Genomic DNA, 25477 nt, shown 5'->3' on the forward strand with positions numbered 1-25477 from the left:
TGATTTTGGTTCAGAGAATGATCTCACGGTTCATGAGTTCGAGCCCCACATCAGGCTCTGCACCAACAGCATAGAGCCTGATTGGGATTCTTTCTCTTTCTCTCTTTCTCTGCCCGCCCCCCTCATTCGCTCTCTCTAAATAAATAAATACACATTTAAAAAAAGAACATTAGATAAGGGCAAGGGCATACTTTAAATTCTTTTAATTGCTAATTTTGATAAAACACAGTTAAATTTAAAATAGGTTGTTGAGGAAGATATAAGATGTCCTAGGATGCTCGCCTTTAAAACCAGGGTATGAGGGGCACCTGGGTGGCTCAGTTGGTTAAGCGTCTGACTTCAGCTCAGGTCATGATCTCACAGTTTGTGGGTTTAGAGCGCTTCGTCGGGCTTTGTGCTGACAGCTCAGAGCCTGGAGCCTGCTTTGGATTGTGTCTCCCTGTATCTCTGTCCCTCCCCCACCCCCCCCTCTCTCTCTCAAAAATAAACTAAAAAATGTTTTTAGATAAGATGTGAGGCTGCCTGGCCATCTCAGTCTGAAGAGCATGAGTTGAGAGTTCAAGTTCCACGTTGGGTGTACAGATTACTTAAAAAAAAAAAAAATCTCAAACAACAAAGAGGCTATGTATCCATTCACAGCAATGGTTCTCAAACTTCAGTGTGACCACCATTAGGGGCTTGTCAGGTGAAGAATCCTGGGCCCCACATCAAGCCTCTGGAACAGAGGGACACCTGGGTGGCTCAGTCAGTTAAGTTTCTGACTTTGGCTCAGGTCATGATCTCACAGTTTTTGAGTTCGAGCCCCACATCGGGCTTTGTGCTGTCAGTGCAGAGGCCACTTCAGGTCCTCTGCCCCTCATCTGCATGCTCTCTCTCTCTCTCTCAAAAATAAGTAAACATTAAAACAAATTCTGAAAAGGAATCCCTAAGGCATTGCAGTGGGCAAAATAACGGTCTCCTAAAGATGTCCACATCTTAATCTCTTCATCCTGTCAATATGTTTCCTTATGTGGCAAAGAGACTTTGCAGATGTGATGAAATCGAGCACCTTGAGAAGAGAAGGTGATCTTGCATTATCTGGGGGTCCCTAACGTACTCACAAGGGCCCTTGTAAGTGAAGGAGGGAGGCAGGAGCTCCAGAGTCAGAGGAGATGTGACACAGAAGCCGAGGTCAGAATGATGAGGCCAGGGAACCAAGGAAAGCCAGCAGCCTCTAGAAGCTGGAACAGGTGAGGAAACAGATTCTCTCCTAGATGGTCCAAAAGGCCTGCCCCCTGCCTGATCCTTTTTAGACTTCTGACCTCCAGAACTGCAAGACAATAAATTTCTGTTCTTTGAAGCCACTAAATCTGTGGTCATTTGCTACAGGCGACAATAGGAAACCAACATAACAGTCAATTCCGGAATTTGCATTTGTAACAAGTTCTGGGCAACTCTGTTGCAAATGACTTTTGAGGAGCACGACTTTACAGGATTAGCCTCAGTATAGGCTGTCCCTGCAACAGGGTAGAAGGGATTAACGGTTCCTCCAGCCTTTTGTATTTAAAAGGAGTCCCCATTCCCTTTTTAAAAATTTCCAATAATATTCTGGTCTTTTATGAATTTTAAAAACATGGGTCATTGGTTTGCCAAATAGATTAGCAATTGATCATGATATAGGCAAGAAAGGAAGTATAGTTATAGTAGAGAAAACATGGCATTTTAGAGTCACCTGGACCCAGTGCCCGGTCTGAGCTGTGGAATCTTATGCCAGTTCCCTCACCTCCATGAACTTCTGTTGCAAACTTATTTTTAAACTCTGGAAGAATAGCACCCCCCATAGGTGTATTTCAGAGGGCCAGGCATAGTGGCAGGCACATAATAGATGCTCAGAAAAACATGAAGTCCTTTCTGTTTTCCATCTCTCCCTCCCTCTTTCCGTTCCCTTTCCACACGAAGAATGACACAACGCACGATTCTATGTATGTAAATCTTTTTTTAAGCTTCTTTATTTATTTTGAGACAGAGAGAGAGAGCATGTGCACACAGGCACATGAGTGGGGGAGGGGCAGAGAGCGAATGTCAAGCAGGATCTGTGCTGTCAGCTCGGAACCGACCCGGGGCTTGATCTCATGAACCATGAGATCACGACCTGAGCCAAAATCAAGAGTTGGACGGCTTAACCAACTGCGCCACCCAAGTGCCCCCAATAAGGTATGGGAATCTTCATGGAACAGTTCATGTTCAGTCTTTGTTTCTACAGAGACCCCAAAAAGATAGGTGCTAACCACTGCCGCTTGGGAAAGTGGTTGCTTTACCCAGCCAGAACTTGTAAACCTGGTATTTAGAACCAGTTTTGTTACTTTAATCCAGATCCCATCTCGAGGGTGTCAACTATGTGCAGCTGGAGATTAGGCGAGATTTCTCTGGGGGTTATTTATCGATGTGCTGTGAACGTCCCGGATGGGAAGTCTGGCACTGGTTCCATGCACATGGTGTCTGATGTATGATGCTTCAAAGATGATCTGGAAACAAGTGTGTGGCTGAACCGGCCCCTGGCTGCGGGGAGAAGTGTGTTTGGGAAGTGACTGTGCGCCATCTAGTGGCGGATTAAAGGTGAGCGTTTTCCGTGGGTCAGATGGGCACCGTTCTGGAGAACCGGGGCGCTGGGGTTAAGTCCTTCCTGTAGGACAAGGCGACCTGGAGGCGTCAGGAGATCTCAGCAGAGGAGACTGGGACTGTTCCCCCAGAATCAGAGACGCAGAGGAGGTATTTTTGCTTAAATCTCAGAGAACGACTGATGAGAGATGCCCACTGAGACCAAGAGGGCTCTGAAGGACCCACAAATAACCCCACAAAATGGGTGAGCAGGCGGTGTGGGGTAGGGGAGTGGAGGAGAATAAAAGTCCCTCCATATTGCACCCCACGGGTTCTGCTTCTTCAATGTAATGACTTAAAAAACAACTGTGTGTAAAGGGAAGGTCATTAAAATTTTCCAGAAAAAAATCAGATTCTGGGAAACCATTTTTATAATTTCTGCATGTAAAGCCTATTCAACACCCCCTGAACCGTGTAGAAGCCATTTTTTCACTTTTTTGCACACAGATTCACGGGTCCTCTTCCTTGCTCAGAAGGAAAAGGCTCAAGAGTTTCCTTCTAATTACAACATTATTATTATATGTTCAGTGTAAAAAAAAAATTACCAAGTATAGAAAAATTTAAATTTTTTTTAACGTCTATTTATTTTTGAGACAGAGAGAGACAGAGCATACACGGGGGAGGGGCAGAGAGAGAGGAGCCACAGAATGTGAAGCAGGCTCCAGGCTCCGAGCTGTCAGCACAGAGCCCGACGCGGGGCTCGAACTCACGGACCGTGAGATCATGACCTGAGCCGAAGTGGGACACTTAACCGACTAAGCCACGCAGGCGCCCTGAAAAGTTTAAATAAAAAGCAAAAATATCCTCTAATCCCAGTAATCGGTGTTAAATCCTGGTAGCATCTCGGAACATATTCTTTCAAACTTTCCAATTCATAATTCTCAGAGTTATAAAAATATGCTTTCAAAGAATGTACATCGATGTCCCTCTGAAGGAAAGAAGCATCCTGGACAGCGGTGCTATGCGACAGCGTTTGTTTGAATATTTCTACACAGGCAAGTGGACTTTGGGCTCAGTCTGTTTTCTTTCAACCTACGACCCTGTCATCCACTCCTTGTGACCTGGGCAAGCTATTTAATCTTTTCATTCCTCACTTGTCTCACCTGTAAAATGGGGGTAATAATAACAAATCCTTTCCCAGTTTGGGGAGCACTTCATGAGATGACAACTATAATTAGCAGCGTCTGGCTTACAGTAAACTCCCAATAAATGTTGGCTTTTTTAACACCTCTAGGCTGTTGTCCTCTGCCTGCTTTGTGGACTTCCACAAGATAAATTCAATCCCTCCTCTGCGTGTGACCTTCAAATGTTTGGAGATTTCCATCACGGTGTTTTGTGCCCCCTCTGGATTGCCACAGATTTGTCACTGTTCTTAAAACACGGCCCCTCCAGCGGGACACAGTGCCCAAGGCACCCGCTGAGCTCCAAAGAGCATGGTAAATATTAGTTGCTTCCTCTTCTGCATGCCACAACTCACCACGGACTCCCGATTTTTCCCACCCATGTCTCTCCCTGTGCAATTGGTTTTGAAATCATATGCAACCCTTGACACCAATCTCCCGTCATTTTCAGGATTAGACTTGGTCCACTCTTTGTTTGGAACATGATTCTGTCATAAAGTGAGAGGTTAATTCTTTCACAGTCTGTGCTGTCTACAACTTTGCGATCCCTCCTTCCTTTTTTTTTTTTTTAATTGAGGTATAATTGACACATAACATTATATTGGTTTCAGGTCTACAACGTAGTGATCTGATATTTGTGTATGTTGTGAAACAATCATCACGATGTGTCTACTTAGCATCCCCTATCATACATAGTTACATTTTTTTCTTGTGATGGGAATTTTTAAGGTCTTCTCTCTTGGCAACTCCAAATATTCAATACAATATTATCTGTAGCCCCCATGCTGTATATTGCACCCAACGACTTAATTTATTTCATAACTGGAATTTTGTAACTTTTGATCCCTACACCCATTTCGCCCACCCCCACCTCCCGCTTCCAGCAACCATCAATCTATTTTCTTCATCTATGAGCTTGTTTTTTGTTTTTTTGGAATTTTTTAAGATTCCATATGTAAGTGAGATCATAGCATTTTTTTTTTCTCTGTCTGACTCGTTTCGCCCTCAAAGTCCGAGCGTGTTGTCCCAAATGGCAAGACTTCCTTCTTTTTATGGCTGAGTAATAGTCCAGTGTCTGTGTGTATCACAGTTTGGTTTTATTTTTATTTTTTATGTTTATTTATTTATTTTTGAGAGAGAGAGAGAGAGAGAGTGAGAGAAAGAGATAGCATAAGCAGGGGAGGGGCAGAGAGAGAGAATCCCAAGCAGGCTCCAAGCTGACAGCACAGAGCCAGACGCGGGACTCGATCTCACAGACTATGAGATAATGACCTGAGCCAAAATCAAGAGTCAGATGCTCAACCAACTGAGCCCCCCGGGCACCCCTCACATTTTCTTTGTCATCTGCTCATCCATCGATGGACATCTAGGTTGCCTCCATGCCTTGGCTATTGTAAGCAATGCTACAATGACCACAGGAATGCATATAGCTTTTCCCATGATTGTTCTCGCTTCCTCTGAGCGAACACCCAGAAGTGGATTTTCTGGATCATATGGTAGTTCTATTTTTTTTTTTTTTTGAGGAACCTCCACCCTGCTTTCCATCGTGGCTACACCACACTACTTCCTTTTCTTCGGTTTGCAAATGGACTTTTTAACAACCCGTTACATAATGTTACCAGGATTTGAGCATAAGCACATTGGTTTTACATTTCTGGAGTCTTTCTCTTCTTAAAGAAAAACTGAGAGTACTTGCCTCCGTCGGGTGCTTTTTGAACCTCTCTGATCATTCAGAGATTCTTATTATGTATGTGGCAATATGCCAGTAAATTCTTGTAGGACCCTGGTGTGTTACGTATCATGGCTTTGTTATGAGAACTTTCTTCAAGTGTGGGCTTTCTGAGATCCGTGTTCATCTGGCTATTAATTTCCTTCAATAGAAAAGGACATTTCTATTAAACATTTCCTTTCATTCTCCTAGGTAAAGACATAAGACATTTCATCCATAGCTTCCTTGTTTATTCAAATTTGTATTTAGGTGTGAATATGTTATATATTATGTGATATGTTATATATCATATTGTTGGCATATACATAAAGTTATTGAAAATACATATATTGATGTCTGTCCTCGGTTCCTGGCACAGGAATCTTTGTGGTTTCTGAAGTGATAAGAGCACTGGGATCTTGTTCTGATACTTGGTCTTTGAACCCATCCCTGACACAAGGCTCCTTAAACCCTTGTAAATTCCTAAGGGATTCCTAGGTGACGATCCTGATTCTCAAGGAGCATCTTTTGTTCTGTTGAGGTGGCTGAAGGTGGGCTCCTGGTTGGGGGTGGGAGTCACCAGGAAAACCAAACCATGTTTAAAGGCTTGGAGTCCTCAGCCCCCCGCCCATCCTCCAGAGAGCAGAGAGGGGCTGGAAATGGAGTCAATTATTGATCATGCCCTACATGAGGATGCCTCCATAAAACTCCAGTAATAATTTAGAGGTTTGGAGAGCTTCCAGGGTGGCAAACACATCGACACACCAGGATGCTGATAGACTTTGGGGACAAAGTCTATCCTGTATGTTGAACACAATTAATGTAGACCATCCTTTCTTCCTACTCCCTTAAGACAAGAGTAGTATCTCTGTTGCTTCCATCTATCAGAGTATAATATAGCATACTGAATTTCTCAGATCCTAGAATACACTGCTTGTTAAATATATACACCGATTTTCTGGTTCATCTGGTTTTGTACGCTAGCTTCTTGACTTACTCTGTGCACACCCTGTTGTGTCAAATGCCCACGCTTGGCCCTTGAGTTTGTCTGATACAGAGACACAAGCCACACAAATAGACTAAACCAATCTCTCTGTTCTCCTTCTTTTTATCTTCCTGCTGCATTTCCCCCTCCTCTTTTTCTCCCTCCTTCTCTCTCTCTCTCTTGCTCTCTTTCTCATTCTCTAAATTCAGACTCAACGGGAGAGAGACTCTGGCAGGCTCCCTTTGGGCTAAGTGCCCACTTAGTCCAATAATCAGCCACGATGCCTGAAGTTCCCCCTTGTGAACTGGAAGGGGGAACAGGTGAGGCCATTCATTTGGGATGGCCAGACATTCCTGGACTTGTCTGGTATCAGAGCAAAGCAATCTGTACTTCCTCAACGCTCAGCATTTTTCATCGAATTGGACCAAGAAGAGAGCTTTCAAGAGCTTCGCTAAGAATTCCTGCAGTGATCTAATTTCAAGGCCAATGTCTTTTTTGGACAGTTACGTAACAAGAATACCAAATAATCAACATTTCGTGCACACGTCATCATTTTGCCACTCGTCATCCCAGGTTGTAACTAAGTAAGTAAGTACATTAATGCAGTGACCAGTGAAACTCCACGTGTTTCCTTTAAAAAAATAAAATAAAATAAGCCTCAGACATTTGCACGAACAAAAGTAAATTTCTGAGTTCTTGCAAAAACACAAAAGCCTCAGAGTTTGTTAGGAAACTTGCAAGGCTCTTGGCATTCAAATTGCTTTTACAAAGCCATCCTGGGATGAGTCAAGTATAATTGAATCAGGAACATATGGGTTATATTCTCCCTTAAATATACATGGGGATAAAAATGAAGGGGAAGAGAACTTGCCAAATGTGTTACCAAAACAAAACACTTTCAAAATAACTTGAGACAGTCAACAGACCCCAAACACAGCTGTGTTCGCTTATGTCTAAAAAAATGCATTTTTCCCTTCAACGTCTTGATATGTTAATTTAATTTCTGTTGAGCGCCTACAGCACATTAGGCACCTTAGAGAGCTCACCAAGTCTGCAGCAGGGGCTTCCTATTTGTAAACACGAACTCTTAACGAAACGATTAGCATAATTTTCTTCTGGTTTTCCACGTCTACTTGAATAATTGGGTTTTTTTTTTTGGTTTTGTTTTTTTAAGTCTGTGCAGCACTGGGCATCGTTACCAGTCCTGTTTCTGCGATGGGTGTTTATGGTCCTAAACCACTGAAGGGCAGTACGCTTCTTAGAGAGGGTGAACTTGGATTTGGTTTCCACCAGAGAAGTGGTGGGTGGCAAGAGAGGCTGTGTCACGTGAGAAGGCGGCCCCCGGGGGAAGAAGAAGTGTCAACACCGAGTCCTGATTGACACGCTGTGGCACGGTGATCAGAACTGAACTTTATTAGTATTGTCCTTTCCTTTAACTTTTGTTCTTGTTTTCGTTTTTTATTTGTTTATTTTGAGAGAGACAGAGACAGTACGAGTGGGGGAGAGACAGAGAGAGAGAGGGAGACAGAGAATCCCAAGCAGGCTCCGCACTGTCAGCACGGAGCCTGACGTGGGGCTCGGACTCCCGAAACCACGAGATCGTATCCTGAGCCGAAACCAAGAGTCGGATGGACGCTTAACCAACCGAGCCACCCAGGCACCCCCTTTCCTTTAATTTTTGTAATGCTACATTTTCTCAGTTCGTCTGAGCAATTGTATTATGTTCAGAATTTTTTTCATTATTTGCACATTTGCCTTTTAACACAGTCAGTCATGATTTGGGTCACAACACACAGAATTATCTAGCTCTCGTGAGGTCTATATTGACAACATGGGACCCGCTCAGGCAGAGCATGGCCTCGTGAAAGTGCCTTCCGGAAAGGGAGTTGCTTACTTTATTTTACTCACCGGGATCACCAGATTCCTGATGGCAACAGGAGTCAGGATCTGTCCAGGCCAGGTAAGTTTCAATAATGTATTTTAGAGTGTTCATTAAGTCTAGAATTTATAAAGGCAACAAAAGACGGGTTGATCGTAACTCATTGTTACATTACATTTTGTAATAACAATTGATACAGTTTTTACCCTACAAGAAACACAATCTAACTATATCTAGCCCTCAACGGGACTCAGACAGACCTTTCCAATTCTGCCTTACTAGGGAGCTGCTGGAAACCCTTAATCAGTGTGGCCAGGAGAACAGTTTTTCCTCTAGACTGAAATCCTCTCCCCGCTTTTTCCAAGTTCTGCTGATCTTGTTTGCACGTTCCTTGGCGAATATGTGTGAGGATGTTACTGCCCGGATTCAGAGTCCTTACTATGTGCCATTTGCAGAAAAATCTCCACCTGTGCTGATGCAATTTCTGAAAAATCACAGTTGGTATAGACTAGCAGTGACATTCCAATGCTGTCCTGGGAATATTGCTCCCTATAAAATGCCATACCAAAATGCAATGTTTTAAAAATGTTTATTTATTTATTTTTGAGAGAGAGAGCAAGGGAGGGGTAGAGAGAGAGGGCGACAGAGAATCCCAAGCAGCTTCCAGGTTCCGAGCTGTCAGCGCAGAGCCCGTCACAGGTCTCAATCCCACAAACCCGGAGATCATGACCTGAGCCAAAGTCAGACACTTAACTGACCGAGCCACTCAGGCGCCCCACTACCAAAATGCATTCAAGTAATCATCTTCCTCTGGGACAGTTTTCTTTTTCCACTGGAGAGGTCCTGCACTCTGGTTGTTTATAATTTGAGTGCTATTTCCCACACAACCTGTTCGGCTCTGCTGGGCTCCCCCCTTCCTAGAGCAATGAAAACGGTGATCATAGGAGGAATAACTTCTTGACCTAAAAGTGGATTTTTCCCACCTCGGTGCTCCCCTTGCCCTGCTTTTCAGCCTGTCAGGGAGTTCAACTCAGTAAATCTTTACAAGGTGTCTGTTATGCCCCAGGCACTGGGCTAGCTGCCAAGGATATAAAGGGAAACAATACACGGTCCCTGCCTTCCAGAAGCATATGCCTTAGTTGGGAAATGAGAGATATGCAATTCCTCCAATGTAGTGGAAAGATGCAGTGGATGTGATGGGTGCAAGGAGAAATGGCACTCAGCCCCAGCAGGGGTAAGGGGAGGGAGGGGTAGGTAGTTTTCCATGGCTGCCGTAACAAATAACCACAAAGCTGTTAGCTTAAAGTGATACATACTCATTCTCCTACAGTTCTGGGAGTCAGACCCCGGAAACACTGGGTCAAAACCAAGATTTTGAGAAGGCTGCCCTGGGGAGAATCCATATGTTGCCATTGCCAGCTTCCAGAACTTTATTTCTCTCATTCCTTGGCTCATGGCCCCTTCCACCATTGCCAAGGACAGCTTTGTAGCATCTTCAAACCTTTCTCTGTCTGATTGTCACATCACCTTTTCTCCTGTGTGGTCAAATCTTCTACTCCCCTCTTGCGTGATTGCATTTAGTGACCACCAGATAATCCAGGATAATCTCCCCATGCCACAATCTGTGATTTAATTAAAGCTGCGAGGTCCTAGAAGCTGAACATCTTTGGGGGTCCCCATTCAGCCTAGCATAGGAGGTGGTATAAGGAAGCTGGGAAAGGGTACTCTGGTGGAAGGAATGAGAAGGTGCAGTGGCATGAGATAGCACACAGCGCGTGGAAAGTACTAGAAGTTTAGTACTATTGCAACATTGAATGTAAGGCAGGTGATGCTTAGGCAGGAGGGAGGGGCCACCTTGCAGAAGACGGCATGTGCCATGCTAAGCCATTTGGGTTTTATTTTGTAGGTTTTAAGGTGTCGTCACAGGTTTATAAGTAGGGCCATGAGGTGGTTATTTAGCATTAGAGAGATCATTCTGGAAGATAGATTTAGGCAGGTAGCCATTTGGAAGATCTCTTTGTATGGCAGAGAGAATAACCCTTTGTCTCTTATCTATTACAAATATTTTTTCCATTTTGTCATTTCTTTCTTATGAGTTTTTTCCGTATCGAAGATGGTATGTAGGGGTGCCTGGGTGGCTCAGTCGGTTAAGCATCTGACGTTTGATTTCGGCTCAGGTCGTGATCTCGCAGTTTGTGAGTTCAAGCCCTGCGTCAGGCTCTGGGCTGACTGTGTGGAGCCTGCTTGGGATTCTCTCTCTCTCCCTCTCTCTCTGCCCTTCCCCCACTGATTCTCTTTCTGTCTCTCTCTCTTTCAAAATAAATAAATAAAGTTAAAAAAAAATCTTGTAAAAAAGATTGTATGCAGACAAATATATCTATCCTTTTTCTTGGGTTTCGGGATATCATATGAGGCATTCAACCTACCTCAGCTCCATATTTCCTTAATTTTTATGTTTTCCCGTTATAACATTTAATTTAATCTCTTTGAAATTTATCCTGGTATAAATTAAGTATAAATTTTTCCCACAAAGCATCATTAATTAATGTTACTACCATTTATTGAGCATTGGCGCTGGGCCAGGCACTATTCTAAGTGCTTTGAATGAAGTGGCTCATTTAGTTCTTATAACAACCCAATGAAAGTCATTATTATCCCCATTTTGACAGGACAAAAGTGAGACAAATGGGGTTAGTAACTGGCTCACTTCTAGTATGAGTAAGTCGTACTTCCAGTAAAAGTAAGGCCATGTATTCATGTCTAACTGGCCCTAGGGTCCACTTGGTTTTAACTCTCCAAGAACATTCCACCTCTCTATGCCAAAGCCAGCTTTCCCTTGCTTAAAAAATATATATTTATATGTGTGTGTGTATCATTCCTTTTCTTCTTTTCCTTCCTTCCTTCCTTCCTTCCTTCCTTCCTTCCTTCCTTCCTTCCTTCTTTCTTTCTTTCTTTCTTTCTTTTCTTTCTTTCCTTCTTTCTTTCCTTCTTTCTTTCCTTCTTTCTTTCTTTTTCTTTCTTTTTTAGTGTTTATTTATTTTTTAGAGAGAGACAGAGGATCCAAAGCAGGCCCATGCTGGCAGCAGAGACCCCAATGCGGGGCTCTGTCTCACGAACTGTGAGATCATGACCTGAGCCAAAGTCGGACTCTTAACCAACTGACCCACTTGGGCCCCCTGTTCCTTTCCTGATTACAAAAGTAATACATAATTGAAACAATTTTAGAAAAGTCAGAAAATAATAGAAGAGCACAAAGTCAAAAACTAAAAACGTCTTTAATCTTATGCCCAGAGATAATCAGTATTAATTTTGGGTGAACTGCATGTTCTTCCAGTATTTTTTTTTTAAGTTTATTTTTTTATTTTGAGAGAGACAGAGACAGCGCAAGCAGGGGAGGGGCAGAGAGAGAGGGAGAATCCCAAGCAGGCTCCACACTGCCCAGCACAGAGCCTGTGCTCCGGGCTCAAAGTCACAAAACTCTGAGGTCATGACCTGAGCCTAAATCAAGAGTCAGAGGCTCAACTGATTGAGCCACCCAGGCACCCCCTAGTTTTTGTACACATATGTAAAAGTATCTATTTGAAAAATGCATTTATGCTTAGTGCTTTATTTTGAACATTTCCTCAAGGGCTGTGTTCTTCTGCAAGATTTTTAAATTGTAAAGTATAACTTATAAACTTACAAATTACTGTTATAAATTGCAGTTGAAACCAGTTTCTAAAGGTTAGACATTAAGGTTTTTTCCTTTTTAAACTTGATGAATACAAACACCCATTCTTGCACATACATCCTTGATTATGTTCAGGGGTTGGGACTGTTGGATCAAAGAGTTGTACACTGAATTGCCTTCCAGAAAATGTTACTATTTGATCCTCCCTCTACCAATATATAAGAGAATGCCAGTTTCCTCAACATTTTTTTAGTGGTCTCAGTGGATGTGTCTATGATTATTAGTATGGTTGATCATTATGATTTAGCACTGCCTTTATGAATTGCCTATTAAATCCCTTTTTTTGCTCCTGTTCAGCTATATTCTCTTACTGCTTACAGTTTAATGTACTTTATTAATGTTTGTTTATTTATAAGAGAGAGAGAGAGAGAGAGAGAGAGCGTGAACAGGCGAGGGGCAGAGAGAGAGGGAGACATAGAAACCGAAGCAGGATCTGGGCTGTAAGCTGTCAGCACAGAGCCTGATGCAGAGCTTGAACCCACGAACTGTGAGATCATGACCCGAGTCGAAGTCGAACGCTTAACCGACTGAGCCACCCAGGCACCCCCTTAATGTACTTTAATATATACTATTTACTAATACTTGTAAGTCACTAATTATATATATGACTAATGAATATTATATATCTATCTTTTCACTCTGGCATATAGCAAATACATTTTTCTAGTGTATCCATTGGTCTAATAATGTTTTTTGGTGTTTATTTTTATTTTTTGAGAGACAGAGAGACCGCGCGAGCAGGGCAGGGGCAAAGAGAGAGAGGGAGACACAGAATCCGAAGCAGTCTCCAGGCTCCGGGCTGTCAGCACAGAGCCCCATGCGGGGGTCCAACTCAGGAACCTGCAAGATCATGACCTGGGCTGAAGTCGGAAGCTTAACTGACTGAGCCACCTAATTTTTGAATTGGGGTAATTGACAGTGGGAAGTTTCAAAATTCTATTTAGATGAATCCATTATCTGTTTCCTTTGTAACTTCTTTGCATTTCTGAATTTAAAAACAAAAACAAAAAAACCTCAAACAAAAGAATGAATAATATCATGAACATTTTGGGGAGAGAAAAATTCAAAAATCAACTCAAGGAATTCTATTAGAATGCTGATCAAAACACAAAGGGATAGAAATTATTAGAGAATTACCCTTGGAAAGATAAGAGTGAGTGGAGAGGCTGGGTATCCCCAGGTGAGGGAGGGGGAGGGCGTCAGGGCAGAGTGGAGGGTGAGAGGAGGGGGTCAGGGCAGACTGGAAGGCCAGGGACAACCTGGAGGGCAAGTGAGATTTCTCTGATCTCCTTGGGGAACAGCCCTCCACGGATACCTGGTCTGTCCTCCACCCTGTCTTCCTGGAACCAACCCAGCAAGGCCTATACTGTTATCTCCAGGAGTGGGGAGATAACCTCCAGGGGGCAGATGTGAAAGCCTACCCAGATTTTTCATGGGTCCCCGGATTCAGCTATATCACTGGAGAACAGAGAAAGAAGCAAAAGCATTGATACCTTTTTCGAATTCTTTCTCAGCTTTTGACCCTCCCTAATTTTGCTTTCATTACCTTATAATTTAGGATGCATCTTTCTGTCCACTCCATGGTTTTTTTCTTTATTATTGTTATGGAAATTGGGAAGTACAAGTAAGTACGAAGATGTACTAATTACTAATAACAGTTTATTTTTGTATTTTTTAGGGGGGGAGGGGCACAGGGAGAGCAAGAGAGCGAGAGCGAGAACAGAGACTCCCAAGCAGGCTCCACACTCGGCACAGAGCCCAATGCAGGACTCGATCCCACAATCTCGGGATCATGACCTGAGCCGAAATCAAGAGTCGGGTGCTCAACCAACTGAGCTAGCCAGGCGCCCCACTAATAACATTTTAGAAACTTTCGTATCAAACAAGAAAGAAACTTACATATTTGCCGACTCTTCTTCCGAAATCCAGCTTCCTCTCAACTGCCTCGTTCCTCCAATCCCTTTCATTTTGAGGAAAGGAAGGAAGTATAAAAATAAAAATTACAGGGAAACTATAAAGGGAAAGACCTCAGAAATCAGGCCACAAGTTATCAAAGGCTATAAAACGCCATTTTTCCCCTCTTGCATCCCCAACCCTGTTCTCTGCAACACTCCCACCGTCCTCACAAGCTGGAACACCAGTGGGGTATGCCTTTGTGGTACTGATGGTGGATAAACAGAGTGGCACACGCGGGGTTCAGGGTTCAGAATGAGAATATGGATCTGCGTCTCCCCCCGCATCAGTGTTTCTTAAAGGAAAGAAAGGCTTGCAACGAGCCAGGCCCAGGCAGATTATGATGTGGGGAAAGTCGGCCTCCATGGCCTTCTCTCTCTCCCCCTTTCCCTTTCTCCCTGCACTCTGGCATCTCTGAACCTGCCCACTTCCTACAGCGTCTTGCTCTCAGCCAGCTGCTATACAATGCTACCGAAGAATTCTCTGGCAATGGCGTGAGCATGTATTTGCTCTTTGGAGGTAGCTTCAGGGTTAAGGGATCCATTTTTTTTTTTAATACACACCAGGAGAAGGAAACTTTATTAAAAGAATCGTGCCCAGAAATTGGGGCTTTGAATCTTTAACACCTTCTAAATGTGATATCCTAGTAGGCGTAAGGAAGGTTTTCTGGTTACTTTGGTGGGGAAAGGGAAATGAATTTGGGTTAAAAACTAGGAGGTTTGGGGGGCCTGTGGATTGTGAAAAGCAGAAAGTGGAGGGTAACTGACTTGTGAAGATTCTAGGAGGTGGATTGATGGAAATTATGGAGTCTGCTTTACGGAGGTAAAAACAGAAAGGAAAGTACGATTGTGGAGACATTTCTCTGGGAGAGATCAAATGGAGGGCTGGGTAGTATTTACCTGAAGCTAAAGGGTCGGGTCTTGGACCAAAAGGGAGGAAGAAAGGGTGGACCACCCAGAGAAGTCAAGATCAGCGCAGGACCTGGTAACCAGGGAACTCACATGCCTAAAACAGTCGAACTTACAGGAAAAGCCCAAATTTCTTACCGCAGCTGGCCGGGGCCTTCCTTATCTGCTCCCCGGTTGAGTCTCTCTCCTCACTGTACTTCAGCCGCGTCTACCTTCTTGAAGCCTTCCAAACACCACACGTGGTCATGCCTCGCTGTCTTTGAATAATCCGTTCTCGTCCCCGAGATCCACTTCCTGTGCTGGCTGTCTGAACAAGTGGGCACCCTTCAGGAGTTAACCAAATTATCACCACCACCACCACCCCCGCCCCCCACCGCCCCACCGAGAACCTCCCTGACTCCTCCCTGGTGCACTTTTGAAATACTAGGTGTGGCAGTCCATTAACATTTATCACTCTTTCTGTCATTCTTTCTTTGAGATGAGCTCAACAAAAGGCACCCGTACTTTAGATTTGAGTAGCCAGTCCCTGACATCATGCTTGGAAAGCAGTGGGGTGTCAAAACATTCTCCATAAATTGAGGAGGCGGGTGGGGGGCGGGGGACAGGAAGGTTCTAGAAAGGAAAAAGGAATCTTTTGTGACCTGATTTGATGACCATTGTGATACATGCCTTTGACTTAATTTTCTTTTCCTTTTCTTCAAGGTGGTGACAGTGAGAAATTACTCAAGAGAAGGATTGGGTAAGTGAGTAACTCTCGGCTTTGATGGGGAAGACACCTGTGGCGAAAGCTGGTTGGCCCCTGTGGTCCGAACAGCACTGAGAGTCTGGGCGTGGCTTCCCTGTGAACACCTTGCCCAAATGCCAAAGGCTTTCCCGCCCTCCACAAAGGCAGGCAGGGCAGACCATTCCCGGGAACAGACCAGCTTGCACATTCCTGAGACCCAGCCCTGGAGTGTGGTCACTGAACTACAAATCAGTAGTTCCCAACCAGAGGAGATTTTGCTCCTTCCCCCAAGGGTGTTTGGAAACGTCTGGAGATATTTTTGTTGTCATAACTAGCATGTTGGTGCGGGTGGGGGGGGGGGTGGGGGTGCTGCTGGTATCTAGTGGGTATTGGCCAGGGACCCTACTAAGCATCCTACACACACAGGAAAGCGCCCACAGCAAATTCTCCAATCCCAGTGTTAATACTGAGGTTGAGAAAGCTTGCTCTAAATAGTGATGTCATGGGAGGGGTTACCAATTCTCAGAAACACCATGACTGAAACTCTCAACTCAGAGCACTCCACCCGGTGACTTGGGACCGGCACACCCTGAAGCGTACTTCGGCATCATTAGCAGATCCCGGGTCAGGTGACGCTACTACCCCAGATAGTGGCCATAACTGCCCACAGACCGTGTACCATCACTTGGGGGCCTTGCCTTACACTCCACTGAGAAATCACTGGCCATCAAGCTCAGTGTCTCAGTTTTTGTCCCTTTTACCACCCATTTCCTGGCAACAGCACCTGCACTGACTTCTGCATCCTCAGTCTCCTTGGCTGAGATCCTCACCTTGAACTAGAGCGCATCCCCTTTGGACTCCACCAAGTGCTTGCTCCACCAGTCAATTCCTCTTCTTTACCTTGTATCCCTCCGTCCCATTCTATTCCATTTATCTGAATGTATATTCTTCCTGTAAAAAAATGTCAAAACTTTGAAACAAGTTCAAGCCCGCCTATGACTCACCCATACCCACCAGCAACAAAGTCACCGCTAGTAATCAGTTTGGTGTTTCCTGCTAGAACTCTGTCTGTGCATTTGATTCACCATAGAATATAGATTTATTTTGTGAAGGGTTCATTCTCCCAAGAATGGCATTATTCTGTGCGTATTGTTCTACAGCCATTTTTTCCCCCATAGCTTGATTTATCTCAGCGCCCTTCCTGTCCCATTATTTATTTATTTATTTATTTATTTATTTATTTATTTATTATTTTTCATTTTTTTTAATGTTTATTTATTTTTGAGAGTGAGCATTCAAGCAGAGGAGGGGCAGAGAGAGAGAGAGGGACAGAGAATCCGAAGCAGGCTCTGCACTGACAGCAGAGAGCCTGATGCAGGGCTCGAACTCATGAACCACGAGATCAAGACCTGAGCTGAAGTCAGATGCTCAATGGACTGAGCTACCCAGGTGCCCCTTTCCCATCCCTTTCTTTCTTTCTTTCTTTCTTTCTTTCTTTCTTTCTTTCTTTCTTCCTTCCTTCCTTCCTTCCTTCCTTCCTTCCTTCCTTCCTTTCTTTCTTTCTTTCTTTCCTTTTTTTCCTGCAATGCAGGGGCTGGAAATCTGGAAACTACTTCCCAGGCTCCCTTGCCAGCATATTTCCAGTTTAGCTTCCATGAATGCCAGGCTCTTGCTTGACATTTGGAAGGTAGAAGAGAAGCAGAGGCCATTATTGCCTTAGAAACAGGGACAGCTCGTGGGCAAACACGGTTTCTGGACATCCTTCTGTGAGTTGCCTGCTTGGGTACCGCCGGCAGCTGAGAGCGTCGCTGGCATTTTCCTGTGATCCCTGATGGTCCTGATTTCCCAAGTGTTAATATTGCCTTTCCCAACTTTTTGCTTCCCCTGTCCTTTCAACAGTTGTGTGAGCCCCGAATCCCTTCAATTAAATGTTTTCCAGTTTAAGCCACCTGAATGATTTCTCTGTTCTTGACTGAACCCTCACTGCTGGAATATTGTGCCCAGAAATGGTTTTAGGAAACAGTCCCACAGGATGGGGCTCTAGGATTAGGTATTTGATGTGGTTATATTCGAAGGCTGTGGACAATGGAATACTGCCAGTCTGTGGCTTGGAGCGGTAAGCACTTTTTCAAATGATCACCTGCAGTTTCTTGGAATGAAAAGCATATTCAAAGGTAAGCTTGGGGGCGGGGGGCGTCTGGGTGGCTCAGTCAGTTAAGCATCCGACTTTGGCTCAGGTCATGATCTCGCAGTTCATGAGTTTCAGCCCTGCGTCAGGCTCTGTGCTGACAGCTCAGAGCCTGGAGCCAGCTTTAGATTCTGTGTCTCCCTCTCTTTCTCTGCCCCTCTCCTGCTCATGCTCTCTCTCTCTCTCTCTCTCTCTCTCTCTCTCAAACATAAACATTAAAAGAAATTTTTTTTAATAAAAAGAGAATATATCTTGGAGCCTGGGTGGCTCAGTTGGTTAAGTGTCTGACTCTTGATTTTGGCTCAGGTCATGATCTAACGGTTCGTGAGACTGAGCCCCATGGCAGGCTCTGTGCTGACAGTGAAGAACCTGCTTGGGATTCTCTCTCCCTCTTTCTCTGCCCCTCCTCCTCTCGAGCTCTCTTTCTCTCTCTCAAAATAAATTTAAAAACTTAGGGGCGCCTGGGTGGCTCAGTCAGTTAGGCATCCGACTTCAGCTCAGGTCGTGATCTCGCGGTCCGTGAGTTCAAGCCCCACATCAGGCTCTGTGCTGAGCGCTCAGAGCCTGGAGCCTGTTTCAGATTCTGTGTCTCCCTCTCTCTGCCCCTTCCCTGCTCATGCCCTGTCTCCCTCTGTCTCTCAAAAATGAATAAACGTTAAAAAAAAAATTAAAAAAGAATATATCTTGGAGATCTTTCCTAGCTAGTTCATAGCTTGGCCTCATTCTTTTTAGCTACTACATAATGTTTCACAACACAGACATATCTTTCATTGCTGTTTTCCTGTTTTTAATTTTTTGCTATTAAAATGTGTCAGTTAACACCTTTGTGCATGTCTCTTTGTACACAGCATTTCAGCATTTCTTAGTATCCAGAACTGATACAAAGAAATGGAATCGTTTAGATAAACAGTAGGTTCATGTTAATTTTGTGTTGATATCACCATTTGCCTTCCAAGATGTCTGTATAATCTATTCCACCACCAACAGAGCAAAAGAGTAACTGTTTCGCTGGCTTCCCGCCAACTTCAGTAATAGGAATAATATTTTGAAAATATTAGGCTAATGTGTTTTTCCTTTAAATTCCTTCCTTAAATCATTTTCCCCTGCAGACTTCCACCTCTAAGGCTGATGCAAGGGGCTTAATGTCCTCGCAAAGCGAGGTAGGTAAAGGCATTAATCCATTCTGTATCTCACACCTGACTTTCCTGAATCAGAAACAAGTCTCTGAAGCCAGTTTTCAGCAAAGTTCCTTTAAATCCTATTAACAGATTAAGAGCAAAGCCTAGAAAGCTATATTATCAGTTAGCCTTTGTTGCATGACAAACTGCCCTTCCATTTAATGGTTTCAAACAATGAACATTTATTTGCTCTTGATTCGACGGGTTGGTGATTTGAGTGGGCCTCAGCTAGGTGGCTGGCCTCTGCCCCGTGTCATGTCAGTGAGGCTCGCTCATGCATGTGGACATTGGCTGCAAAACTAGGATGCACAGCCTCTCTCCATGCTTTCTGATCCTCCAGGATCAGGGAGGGCACTACAAGCTAGGGCATGTAGTGGAAGAGGAGTTTCTGGAAGCAACAGAGGGCAAGTCCCAATGTCCAGGCACTTTTGAAGTCTATGCTTTTGCTATTGCTGCATTGGCCAAAGTTGCATGGCCCTGCCGTGATTTAAGAGAGACAGGAATGCCTGGGTGGCTCGGTCAGTTAACCACCCGACTCCAGCTCAGGTGATGATCTCACAACTTGTGGGTTTGAGCCCCACATCCGGCTTTGTGCGGACAGCTCAGAGCCTGGAGCTTGCTTCAGATTCTGTGTCTCTCTTTCTCTTTCTCTGCCCCTCCCCTGCTAGCACTCTGTCTCTCTCTCTCTCTCTCAAAAATAAATAAACTTAAAAAAATTCTTAATAAAAAAAAATGAAAAGACAGAGAGAGATAAGACCCCACCTCTTAATGGGATGGCTGTAAGGACACATACAAAGATCGTCATGTCTACTTTGAATGCCCTCTCATAGGCCTCCACTCCAGACCTCTTTGTCGTCATCCTTTCAGTCCTTTCCTTTCACGCTCTTGACCAGCCAACCAGTCTACTCACTGCTACCATGAGCTCATGTAAATTCTCACCTTACGCCACCTTTACTGTCTGTGAAAAGTGGGTGATCAAGCAATTACTCAAAGCTCAACCCACTGGAGAGATTTTTCTCTCCAGACTCTCTTTGAAGGTTGAATGTAACTGCGATGCATCCGCTATCCGTTTTATCCATTCACGGTGGGCATGTAGCAAGCCGACCCAACCCATCCACAGGTCAAGTTCAGGCTCTTCTTCCCCTTTCGGCACCTCTTCCTTTGCTATATGGCCAAACATGTGAGTCGGGGCCATATAGCAAACTGGTACAACTGTCACGTGGAAAAGGGGAGTCTGGGCTAACTTCTCGTGCATCTGCGTGTCCTGCCCAGGCTCTCATCACGGCCTTTCCACCTTATCACGTGCTGCCTCTGGGCCCCCCCGTCTTTATGATTGGCGGGTTCAAGACAACTCAGCTCATAGCAAGCGGTTTCAGACACATGGCCACCTGATGCTTCATGGTAAAGCATTCTGTCTTTACCGGGGCTCAGTAACACACCAGAGATTATTTCAAGAAAGACAAAAGGGCTATTATTCGTCCTGAGCTTGCCATAAACTCCACGTAGAATCTTTTCCCACCACTGACCTTTCCCACATCATCAAGTCTGCCGTGTTGAATGGTCCAAATGGCAGGACTGCTTGCGGGGCAGAGGGGACCTGCTGCGGAACCCTTTGCTGCTGAAGGGGAATCCCTCCAGGCTGCCGGTCTTCTCAGTGACTCAGTACGTGACCTGGAGCCACGTGCTTGGGTGTGGAATGTGAACAGGCCTATCGGGGGTGGTAGTACTGTCTTCTTTGTTGTAAGAGACGCAAGATCCAGTCTTTTAATAAGGGATGTCCTGGTCCACCCCAGCCCTTGCACACCCAACGTCTTTACCAAAGTGGCAGGTCCATAAATCTTCCTAGAGGTTATCCCCTGCCCTGTGGTGCACATGTGTCTTACCAAGGCCTCCTGGCGCTCTCACCCTTTGTTTATCCTGCCCAAGCAGACGTCATCAATGTGAAAGATTAGTTTTATGCTCTACAGGATGTCCCTGGAATCCACATCCCTCCCGATTATATTATGACAGCCAGTGGGTGCATTAAATTAGCCCTAGGAAAAATCTGTAATATGTATTGTCTATTTATTGCACAAACATATATTACGGGGCACCTGGGTGTCTTAGTCAGCTGAGCATCTGGCTCTGGGTTTCAGCTCAGGTCATGATCTCTTGGTTCGTGGGTTTGAGCCTGGTGCTGTCAGTGTGGAGCCTACTTGAGGTTCTCTCTCCCTTTCTGCCGCTCCCTGGCTGTCTCTCTCTCTCTCTCAAAATAAATACATAAACTTGAAACAAACAAACATATAGTATATAAATCCACGTAATTACAAACTGTTTCGGATCCTCTTTTCTGATTGGGATTAAAAAGAGGGCACGTGTCAGGGCATCTGGGTGGCTCAGTCACTTGAGCGTCCGACTCCTAACTTCAGCTCAGGTCATGATCTCACAGTTTGTGAGTTCAAGCTCCGTGTCGTGTCGTGTCGTGCTGTGCGTGTGCGCTGGGAGCACAGAATCTGCTTGGGATTCTGTCTCCCTCTCTCTGCCCCCCCAACCCCCCGCCCCACTCGCTCTCTCTCTTTCTCTCTCTCTCTTTCAAAAATAAATAAATAAATAAATAAATATAAATAAATAAATAATTTTTGTTAAATTTAAAAAGAGGGCATTTGTCAAATCAATAGCTGTAGAACGTGTGCCTGAAACCGTATTCAGCTACTCTAGCCAAGATACTACGTTTGGCATGGCAGTCGCAGGTGGGGCTACTATTCGGTGGAGCTTTTCACAGTCTACAGTTATTCTCCAGGATCCATCTAGCTTCTGCTAGGGGTCTTCAGGGGTCAGTCTGATAAATTCACTAGAGATATGACAGGAGCCACCACAGCTGTATGCTTCAGATCCTTAAAGTAACACTAATCTCTGCCTTTTCCCCCAAACTGCTAGACTGGTTTTGTTTCGTGTTTTGAGCAGGGACTTAGGATCTGTTTCAGAGACTTCCATATGACCTTCCCTATCATGGTAGCCATTACTCCAAGAATGCGACATGGGGCGTCTCCCAATTGCCAACAATGTCAGCCCTCCCTGTGGGTCAAGCACCCTGAATTTTCTTTGTAGATCGCACTCGATATTATTAAACTCAAATTTTTGTCAGTCTGATGGAAGAAAAATGACACCTCTTTTTGTTTTGGTTGCATTTCCTGACCGTAAGGTTGATTGCATTTTTCCATGACTCCTGGCCTTTGTACATCCTTTTCTGTGAACTGCAGGTACACATTCTTTTTTTTTTTTTTTTTAATTTTTTTTTTCAACGTTTATTTATTTTGGGGACAGAGAGAGACAGAGCACGAACGGGGGAGGGGCAGAGAGAGAGGGAGACACAGAATCGGAAACAGGCTCCAGGCTCCGAGCCATCAGCCCAGAGCCCGACGCGGGGCTCGAACTCACGGACCGCGAGATCGTGACCTGGCTGAAGTCGGACGCTTAACCGACTGCGCCACCCAGGCGCCCCAGGTACACATTCTTTACCCCTTCTTAATTGGGTCGTTGTTCCTTTTTCTTATAAATCCAGTAATATTAATTTTAACCCCACGAAACAATTAAAGTATTTAAATGATTATCATGAATACATTAACATATACTTATGTTAACTAACCGGCTGATTTTATCAGTCAGATGTTGACAGGGAGTAGCCCTTCCTTACGTGCGGTTTCTCTTTCCCACTTGGCATGGTTTCAGTTACCCATGGTCAAAAATGACCTTCCTTCTGATATATTGATATATCCTTCTGATATATCTGTCAAAAAGTCAATAGGAGCCTAACACCACATCACGATGCCTACATCACCCACCTCACTTCATGTCGTCACGTAGGCATTTTATCATCCCACATCGTCACAGGAAGAAGGGTAAGTACAGTATTTTTGAAGAGATAGAAGAGGACCGCATTTACATCAGGTTGATGACACTATACTGTTTCGATTGTTCTATTATTAGTGGTCGCTGTTCATCTCTTACTGTACCTAATTTACAAATTAAACTTTATCACAGGAAAAACCAGTATGTATAGGGTTCAGCATTATCCACAGTTTCAGGCATCCGCTGGAGACCTTGGACCCTAACCCTGCACATAAGGAGGGATGATGGTAATGGGGTTAATAATGGAATAGCATGTGTAGGTAATCTGTATATTGTGAGTAAATAATGTATAGATTCTTTAATGTGGACTATGTATAATGTGATAATATTGTGTTAATGTTAACACAAATATAAATTAACATTTAGTATAATTATACACTTTTATTTATTTTTTATTTTTTTAATAAAATTTGTAAAATGTTTTTATTTTTGAGAGAGAGAGAGAGAGAGAGAGAACAAGTGGGGGAGGGACAGAGAGAGAGGGAGACACAGAATTCGAAGCAGGCTCCAAGCTCTGAGCTGTCAGCACAGAGCCCGACATGGGGCTGGAATTCGTGAACTGCGAGTTCATGACCTGAGCTGAAGTCAGATGCTTAACCGACTAAGCCACCCAGATGCCCCTATACTTTTATATAATATAACATTAATAGATGTTATTTTATTTTATTTTTAAATGTTTATTTATTTTTGAGAGAGAGAGAGAGCAAGCAGGGGAGGGGCAGAGAGAGAGGGAGACACAGAATCCAAAGCAGGCTCCAGGCTCTGAGCTGTCAGCACAGAACCTGACATGAGGCTTGAACTCATAAACCGTGAGATCATGACCTGACCTGAAATCAAGAGTCCGACACTTAACTGGCTGAGCCACCCACGTGTCCCAACAGATGCTATTTTAAATAAAATTATATTGATATAATATTAGTTATTAATATAACAAATATTTATTGTTTTCCATTATATATGTTGCTAAATTTCTTTCAGTAGTCCATGTTCATTGCTTTTATTTACCTAACTTCTCAGTATTTTTTATTTAAAAAAATTTTTTTAATGTTTATTTATTTTTGAGACAGAGACAGAGTGTGAGCAGGGGAGGGGCAGAGAGAGAGGGAGACACAGAATCCAAAACAGGCTCCAGGCTCTGAGCTGTCAGTACAGAGCCCGATGCGGGGCTCAAACCCACGAACTGTGAGATCATGACCTGAGCCGAAGTCGGAAGCTTAACCAACTGAGGCACCCAGGTGCCCCCTAACTTCTCAATATTTTAATGAACCCCTTATGATCTGGCTTCTAACTGTAAAACACACCTGAAATTTATCTTGCTAAAGTCTTGTTTTGTTTTGTTTAGGTAGGTTCCACACCTAGTGTGGAGCCCAACGTGGGACTTGAACTTACAACCCTGAGATCAAGACTTGAGCTGAGATCAAGAGTCTGATTCCTAACTGACTGAGCCACCCAGGCGCCCCTATTTTCGTTACAGCCTTAAATGATCTTCAAAAGTTAAAACCAAAGCTTTGTTTTTGATCTTGCTCTGACTTATCTGCTCTTCCTGAAACTCTCTTCTTTCTACCTTTCATCTTCACCTTCCTGATTTTCTTCCTCATCGCTGACGATTACTCATCACTCTATTCTCAGGCTGTGCTTCCTTTGGCTTCCCCTTTAAACGTTTATTTTCTTCTGTCTTCGTTTCTGTCTTATGTCCTTGGTCCTCACTCTCTTCTTGGAGATTTCGTCTAACCTCAGGTTTCAACACCACTTATACATTGTTGCAAACCAAATCTATTTTTGCATGCAAGACAAGCTCCCTCTGCAACAGAATCCCTTTCCTGGGCTCCGATCACATCAGATGCCAAGTATTTTTTTCATTTATATCTCCAGCCCAGACCACTCATCTAAGCTTGAGAATCGAATATCTAATGGGACATTTCTACTTTGACATTTCACAGGAATCTCAAAATCAACACACATATAAACTGAACTTCTGGTGTCCCCACCCAGTACCAGCAACCCCGTTTTGTGCTCATTCAGCGCTCACCATGCCAGTGCATCTACCCCATGTTCTTCTCCAGAGCCCTGCTCATCCTCCTGGACGCTGTTCTCCGGGGTGGTCCCACCTTGTTACATTCTCGACTTCTTCTAATCCATTCTTCACACGTTAGCTGGAGAGGTTGATATAAATGAAAATCCTTGTATGTTCTCTCTTTTTTTAAGAAAATTGTTAATTAACTAGTTTATTTTGAGGGAGATGGCATGAGTGGGGGGGGGGGGGGAGAGGGAATCCCAAGCAGGCTCTGTCAGCACAGAGCCCTATGCAGAGCTCAAACCCACAAACTGTGAGATCATGACCTGAGCCGAAGCCAAGAGTCAGACACTTACCTGACTGAGACACCCAGGCGTCCCTATGTTCTCTCCTGAAAACCTTTCAATGATTTCCTATTGCATTGCGATTGGGACCCTTGCCGTCAACATAACCTAAGATGCTATGTGCAACCCCCTGCACCTGTCCCGCTGCTCCAGCCTCTTCTAATGGCCCCTCTCCTTCGCTCACTGAGCTTCCTTTAGTTTTTTTATCCAGCCAAATTCC

At 44.2% G+C, this 25477-nt stretch overlaps 1 long non-coding RNA gene across 2 annotated transcripts in view; it reads right to left on the reverse strand.

The window, feature by feature from the left end:
- Nucleotides 1-8043: 8043 nt before the first annotated feature.
- Nucleotides 8044-25477, reverse strand: part of LOC109501370 — a 47240-nt gene continuing 29806 nt past the window's right edge. Inside the window, exons 4-8 of one of the 2 annotated variants that reach the window (XR_006600379.1) lie at nt 24929-25052; nt 16476-16596; nt 15060-15228; nt 13960-14020; nt 8044-8449 (exon numbers count right to left, since the gene is read on the reverse strand). This is a non-coding gene — a long non-coding RNA (uncharacterized LOC109501370). Of the gene's footprint in view, nt 8450-13959; nt 14021-15037; nt 15229-16475; nt 16597-24928; nt 25053-25477 lie in introns of both variants that reach the window. The other variant, XR_006600378.1, reaches the window with a different exon arrangement.

This window comes from Felis catus, chromosome B4 (genome assembly GCF_018350175.1).
Source record: "Felis catus isolate Fca126 chromosome B4, F.catus_Fca126_mat1.0, whole genome shotgun sequence".
NCBI classification, from domain to species: domain Eukaryota; kingdom Metazoa; phylum Chordata; class Mammalia; order Carnivora; family Felidae; genus Felis; species Felis catus.